The following is a 7,762-nucleotide window of genomic DNA, read 5'->3' as shown; positions in this document are numbered from 1 at the left end:
TTTGTGGTACTTGTAGTATCAGAATATGTAACACCTCCTTCATTGCCCTTAACGTGTGGCCCTAATAAGGAATACGTTTGTTTATTCACCGTCGACACTGGATTCAGTGTCCCTGTCTGTGTCTGTGTCGACCGACTAAAGTAAACGGGCGTTTTAAAACCCCTGACGGTGTTTTTGAGACGTCTGGACCGGTACTAATTGTTTGTCGGCCGTCTCATGTCGTCAACCGACCTTGCCGCGTGTTGACATTATCACGTAATTCCCTAAATAAGCCATCCATTCCGGTTTCGACTCCCTAGAGAGTGACATCACCATTACAGGCAATTGCTCCGCCTCCTCACCAACATCGTCCTCATACATGTCGACACACACGTACCGACACACAGCACACACACAGGGAATGCTCTGATAGAGGACAGGACCTACTAGCCCTTTGGAGAGACAGAGGGAGAGTTTGCCAGCACACACCAAAAACGCTATAATTATATATAGGGACAACCTTATATAAGTGTTTTCCCTTATAGCATCTTTTTTATCTATTTCTAACGCCAAATTAGTGCCCCCCCTCTCTGTTTTAACCCTGTTTCTGTAGTGCAGTGCAGGGGAGAGCCTGGGAGCCTTCCCTCCAGCCTTTCTGTGAGGGAAAATGGCGCTGTGTGCTGAGGAGATAGGCCCCGCCCCTTTTTCGGCGGCCTCGTCGCCCGCTCTTAACGGGTTCTGGCAGGGGTTAAATATCTCCATATAGCCCCCGGAGGCTATATGTGAGGTATTTTTAGCCAAAAATAGGTTTTCATTGCCTCCCAGGGCGCCCCCCTTCCAGCGCCCTGCACCCTCAGTGACTGCCGTGTGAAGTGTGCTGAGAGGAAATGGCGCACAGCTGCAGTGCTGTGCGCTACCTTAAGAAGACTGAGGAGTCTTCATGCCGCCGATTCTGGACCTTCTTCTTGTTTCAGCATCTGCAAGGGGGCCGGCGGCGAGGCTCCGGTGACCATCCAGGCTGTACCTGTGATCGTCCCTCTGGAGCTAATGTCCAGTAGCCAAAGAAGCCAATCCATCCTGCACGCAGGTGAGTTCACTTCTTCTCCCCTAAGTCCCTCGTTGCAGTGATCCTGTTGCCAGCAGGACTCACTGTAAAATAAAAAACCTAAGCTAAACTTTTCTAAGCAGCTCTTTAGGAGAGCCACCTAGATTGCACCCTTCTCGGCCGGGCACAAAAATCTAACTGAGGCTTGGAGGAGGGTCATAGGGGGAGGAGCCAGTGCACACCACCTGATCCTAAAGCTTTACTTTTTGTGCCCTGTCTCCTGCGGAGCCGCTATCCCCCATGGTCCTTTCAGGAACCCCAGCATCCACTAGGACGATAGAGAAAAGGGTTTTGCGCTTTGATGAATTGGGCCCTATGGGGGAGATTCATGGCAGCTAGCACAGAGATAAAGTACCAGCCAATTAGCTCCTACCTGTCATGTTACAGGCTGAAAAATGACAGTGGAGCTGGCTGGCTGGTACTTTAGCTCTCTCCAAGTAGTTAGTACTTTCTTTGTTTCTCACCAAGCTTTCATGAAACTTCACAATTCTACTGTAAAGCCCCCCGCCCCCCCAAAATTTTTTGCTGCTCTGATAATGTTTTACTTCATAATTATTTAATCATAAATTCACCGTAAAGAAAATGACAACAGTTCTAAGCGGCTGTCAGCGCCGGTGACTGCACCTCCCGCTCCTCCCCGGGGTAAAAATAGCCCTTCTGCCCTGCCTCATCATTCCTGTCCCGAGCCCAAGGTACTACATGTCCCAGAATCCAACGCGCGGCGGAGAACGCCTGGACCAATCCCAGCGGCTAGTTGCTCCCGAACCCTGCCCACAATCGCCTCACGTGACGCTACTGGCCCTCCCTCTCCGGAGAGGTGAGCAGAGAGAGGCTGCAGAACTTCCTGTCAGGCTCGGCGGCCCAGGAGGCGGATCTGACCGCACAGGTAGGCAGCGCAGTCCGGGGATGCAGGAGACCCTAGGCCTCCGATGGGGCAGGGTGTGCTGGTGGTACGGTGCCTTGTGTGGCAGCACGTTGCCAGGCGGGGCAGTGAGGTGTGCCGGGTTGTCAGTCAGACCCTGTCCTGTCTGTGCTATCTGCAGGGAGCAGCCAGGTGTTATTTATGGCAGCTCTCTGCACCTGTCCATATCTGGAAGAAGGGAGGAGAATAAAGGGTGTTTGGTGAAGCGTGAACCACCAGAGTAGGAAGAGGGTCTATGCTGTCATTTGTAGTTCCACCACAGCTGTAGAACCCTGGGCTGTGTTCTCTCTGGCTTAGCGTTCTAATCTTTTTACTAAATGGCTCATTAGCTCAGTACATGTAGACAGTGACCCAGACCCTTAGTGAAGGGTCACACCATTAGGGGTCTATTTACTAAGTCTTGGGTGGAGATAAAGTCGCTGGAGATAAAGTACCAGCCAATCGGCTCCTAACTGTCATTTTTCATACACAGCCTGTGACATAGCAGTTAGGAGCCGGTTGGCTGGTACTTTATCTCCAGCGACTTTATCTCCACCCAAGGCTTAGTAAATAGACCACTGAATATTATTTAGCAATAAATGAGCAGGGTAACCATGATCTATATTCTGCGTTGGCGTTCCCATACATTGTACTGCTCTAAACATAATGCTTAGCTGTGGTTTTCCTGCCCCTGATGATTCCATTGCCCCAGCTCACACCCACCTTCTTCCATACCCCTTATAAGCCAAAAGTCTCAATACCCCTCTCAGATTGCTCTTACCCAGGACAACTCTAAACCCCCATGCCATTACTGCTGAGTATCCACCTGTACCTCTTCTCCTCATTTGTAACAACCTACCTCAGTGTCCGAACTGAAGTTGTCACTGCTGCCTATCGCCCAGCTGTTGTTTCTTCTATACAGTGACCTACCACTGAGTGACTGCTGACAAAATAGAAAAGAACACCCTGGTATGATGTGACGCAGTAGGTGCAGGAGAGTAGCCAGTCAATGGGGGCTGATGGTGCATTGATGGTGGGAGTCACGTGAGATGGTGGGTGGACAGTGACTTGAACTGTAGGTGGTATTTGCTATTGTACCTGGTTTCTCCTTCCTTTCCCCTCTCTATGGGGATTTGATTTTATATTGAACTGTAGGTGGTAGTTGCTTTAGAGGAGTGAGGAGACTGGCTAATCTTCAGATTTACATGTATGAACTGCACAATTACTTGGGTAGCACAGTGGTTAGCATTATTGCTTCACATGTCTTGGGACATGCTTTATCCTCGTGGATTTTTTTTATATTCTCCATGTTTGTGTATGCTTTTTCCCACATTCCAAAACCACAGTGGTTAATTTAAGTTCCACTAGAGCAGGGAATTGATGTGGATAATATAATATTGTCTGTAAATTGCTGTGTAATATGTTTGCGTTATGTAAGTAAAGCTTTACAAATATGTAATCTTGGAATTTACAACTCAAAACTTAATTGTTGCCAAAGGTGAGTAAGGGGCAGATTCAGTTAGCGCTGGGCTTACCGTGTTGCTTAAGCTGCGGGTTTAATGGCCAGAGCTGTTGAATTATAAGGCAATTTCCCCATGCGGTAAACCTACAGCATGGGGAAATTGTGTTAAGTGTCCGGAATCTTTGGGTTTACCCGGTACGGTAAGTCCCATGGGGTGCATTTAAACCACATTTTTCCTTGCAGCTCCTGAGGATGTGAGGAAATAAGTTTATTTGCACCTTCTGGGGCTTACTGTGCGGGGTAGTGGCATTAACTGAATATCTCCAGGCAGAGCTCCAGCCACGCTGCTAGTTGTATCTGTTCCTTGATGTAGAACTGATGGACTGTTTCCAGAAGATGGGCATACAGTCCTAAAGACATTATATACTGTAGTGTGTGTACTCTAAATTGGTTCTCTTAAGATCAGCATGGTCTTTTAGTAAGTTGTTACTGTTTAGATACACAAACACAGTGTGCACACTAGTATACTAGTCCTATTACAAATAGGTAACAATTGAGGGTGGAATATCCATGAAATTGTTCGATAAGAGTTTCTGCTATCTGTCAAAACAGTTGTATGTTATCAGATTTAGTTGGAAACTGCTTCCTCCTTGGTCTGAAAGAGTAACACCTTCAGGAGATGGCTTAGAAGGAAAAATGAAATGTTCTGCGTGATGGCGGTTTAAGGTATAGTTTAACAATTGGTAAGCTGTAATGTAGCAGCTGTCGCTATGTAGTGACTGGTGCAGAGTGAGAACTACGCAGTTGGTGTGGCATATGTTGTTTATTTTCCCCCTGCACATGCCCTAAAAGTGATGCACACAAATGCACGGTTACTAAGTGGACGCATTTATCCTTATGACCGTAATGTGAAAGGTGGGTGGCAAAGCCGGGGATGGTAGTGTTCATTCATACTAGTGTGCCTTATTCAGGCCGGCAATTCAGCACTAATACGCCTGTTAGAAGGTGAACGTGATGGTGATGACTTGACGCAAACTAGGCGTATGTGCTGTACATTCAGATCTGATGTGTACAGCTCTGCATTTGTGCGGAAAGTTGAAATTTTTGTGTGCTGTTTGTAGTACTTTCCTCCCATTTTGCTAATAACTCTGCTGTGCACCAGGTACTAAGTGGCAACACATTCTTTTATTTGAATTTGTAGTGTATTCTTTATTTAATGCCAATTTTTGGTACCTTATCTGTACCCCCTCCCCCATTTTGAGATTATTATTTTTTTCAGTTTAAGGGGGGAATTCACTTTGTGGGTGCCTGAACGGCAATATTCAATTGTTTTACTGATGAGTGCAGTGGGTGGGCGCCCATTACTTTTTGCACATTGCGCTCAAATGCCCTGGGCTTAGGCGTGTAAAGCATGCAAATTATTGGGCACCCAAAAGCCAGACTTTGGGTAGATTTCTGTATGCCACCTTAGCAAGATGCAAGCAAAAATAATGGGTGCCCGTGGCACTAATGCCCATTAGCAAAGCAATTGTACTTACGGGGGCCCAAAAACCAGGGGGCCAGTTGAATTTTCCCCAAAAAATGAAGAGTATCAAAAACATAAAATGTATGCCTTCATCTGTCACTAGTACTGGTTAGAAATAGGAACCTGCTCTTCTCATTCTAGTTTGTGGTTGACTATGCAGGTGTTTTGTAATTTGCCTGTTCACTGGTGAACAAAACTTTTAAGCCCAGTACTCACGGGCCGATCAAGGAGAGATGCGTGCTGAGCGAACCGCTCAGCACACATCTCTCCTGCCGCTCAGCACAGCGCGATCTGTGCTGAGCGTGCGGGGGGAGACGGGGGGGCCGCTCACTTCACCCAGCGGGTGAAGTGAGCGACCCGCTAGATTGGCCTGCATGCAGGCCAATCTAGCAGCGGCGATAGCGATGTGCGGGGCCGCGCATCGCTATCGCCGAGGGGGCTACACACGGAGCGATCCTGACGATATTCTAAGCAATCTAGTCAGATTGCTTAGAATATCGCTCCGTGAGTACCCCCCCTTTAGTGATTGTGCATCATACTGTAAACTGCTGTTTGTGCAAGCAAACTACAGGGATAGAATATGTAACAGAACAACAAAAATATTTATTTTATTACCGAGTCTTGTTGTTGTTAATAATCTATTTTGTTTGCGGAAGTTTTACGTCAGACTTTTGCTGGCAGTTGCTGTATACCATGATGAAGTCTCTGAACATGCACAGTACTATATTAAGGGGAAAATTCAATTGTGCGTGAGGTTTAGTGAGCAAAAAAAAACCTTGCGCCCAATTTTGGATTACCGCGGGTATGCTCTGAAAACTGTGCGACTCTTGAAGAATAATTAAAAAAAAGGGTTACTTATCGCTCCGCTGGTCTCTGTGGCTCCTGGTGGCCTCCCCTCCATCTTTGCACTGGTGAGGGGGCTGCTGGGAGATGTATTACTTCCCAGTTGCTGCCTCTGGGGCATCACATAAGGGGTGAGATTTGCTGTCATGGTGCCAAGGCAACCCACACTTATTTTTGGTAAAAATATACATTTTAGTAAAATCCAGACTTGTCCTGGAGGTGCATGAAAAAAGATGTGCGTCTCATTTTCTGTCCTCTAATGGAATAGCAAAACCCAGCGCCGCAGGGTTTTTTAAATTTCCCACCTTCAGTTAAATTCGCCCCTAAGAGTAAACAAAAGCTCCATTGGCACTGAATGATTTGATCTCGCTGCTTTTTATTAATTGTGGTCTATCAACAGGTAAATAGATGATTTGGGCCACTTTGTAACATGTTTGCTCCTAATAAAAATGGCCTAGTAAGTGTAAAAACAGAAACAAAGCACTGACTTGATGTTGGACAGTTTCATAGATCTATTTCACAGATATAAAGTAGTGTAAGCAATTTCTGAATGTGTAAATGGCTATGATTTTTCCTTTGGGGGAAAATCAAGATAGTTAACTTGCACTTCCAGCTTTAAAGTAGTGTTCCTTCTAGGCTGTTTCAGCAGGGTGCTGCACCCAGCCCATTTTTGAAATGTGAAAAAGCACCCTGCCCTTTTTCAGTGCACCCTGCAGGATCATAAATCGCCCCCTTGTATACAGAATGCAACAGAGTGCATGTTACCACAATTTCTATCCTTAATGAACTGGATGGCAGAGGAGGCACTGTAAATGGCATCACTGCTGTGGCTGTCTGCATAACACAGCACTCTTTTATATAGAGGGAAAGAACAGGGTAAGCAGTGAGCATGTACTGCTTACACTATTTCCTTAGTAGAAGAACAGACTTTTATTTTGTACTTATACTGTATATTTATAACTACTTCATCAGTGGAGGAGACATTTATTATTATCTACTTTCAAGGAGACTGGACAAATATAGTATTTTTCTCAGTACAGATGTTGGGTGTTACATGGGTGTCCTATATGTATGTAGCAGTAAATGATACATTAAAGGGAAAATCTATATTAAAAAAACCTATAAACATATGCGCTCTGCTTTGTGCGCAAAGAGTCGCATCAAAAATGTGCCCTTCAAAATGAAAATGTGCCCTCCTCAATGATCAGCACCTGCCCTAAAAAAATCCTAGAATGAACACTATTTAAAGAAATTAGTTTCAGCAAGATAACACATTTTTGAGCTATGTTTTAATTCTGTTTGGTGTATCACAAGATAAGCTTCAGTGTAAGCAGCAGTAGTAGTACATGTCTTGGTGTTTGCACGCTACGTTATACCTGTCTAGGGTTCTGCTGTTTCTCTCACTCTCACTTCCTATGACCACAGGAACAGAAAGCCAAATCTAAATAGCCTAGATTAAAGAACCCTTGTGAAAGGAAGTTCTGTGTGCTATTTATATAATAGTCAATGTTACTGGAATTAATTCTGCATTGAGAATAAAGTGAGATAAAGTAAATGTGTACCTGGACAATACCATGTTGCAAATTCATGTGTTTTTTTTTCAATGCAGCGTCAATAGTGGCTGCTTTTGCATGTAGCCTACAAATGCTGGACAGCTTTATTATTACACTAATGTATATGTCAATGTGGACACGCATATCTCATACCTAAATCTCTGCACATTTTACATCTGCCCCACATGCAGTACAGCATGGTTTCACCTAGGTGCAGTTTTTACTCTTACTTTATTCCCGACTCATTATTAGGCCCAATGCCTATAAACATATGTAAGTAATGAGCTACAAATGGGGACTTTTGATATCATCGCTTTGTGTGCATTATAGAAAATAACATGCTCTTTACTGGACATTTGTGCTGACAAAAAAAAGCTTGGATTTAGCAGGCTGA

General features: G+C 45.1%; 1 protein-coding gene across 1 annotated transcript in view; it reads left to right on the top strand.

Annotated features, from left to right (window-relative positions):
* Nucleotides 1-1,866: 1,866 nt before the first annotated feature.
* The window catches only part of MTM1 (myotubularin 1), a 293,065-nt gene continuing 287,169 nt past the window's right edge, over nucleotides 1,867-7,762 (top strand). Inside the window, exon 1 of the mRNA XM_063937383.1 lies at nucleotides 1,867-1,970. The gene's annotated coding sequence lies outside the window, so the exon portion shown is untranslated. The remainder of the gene's footprint in view (nucleotides 1,971-7,762) is intronic.

This window comes from Pseudophryne corroboree, chromosome 8 (assembly GCF_028390025.1).
Source record: "Pseudophryne corroboree isolate aPseCor3 chromosome 8, aPseCor3.hap2, whole genome shotgun sequence".
Lineage (NCBI taxonomy): Eukaryota > Metazoa > Chordata > Amphibia > Anura > Myobatrachidae > Pseudophryne > Pseudophryne corroboree.
This window is presented reverse-complemented; position numbering and strand designations above follow the sequence as displayed.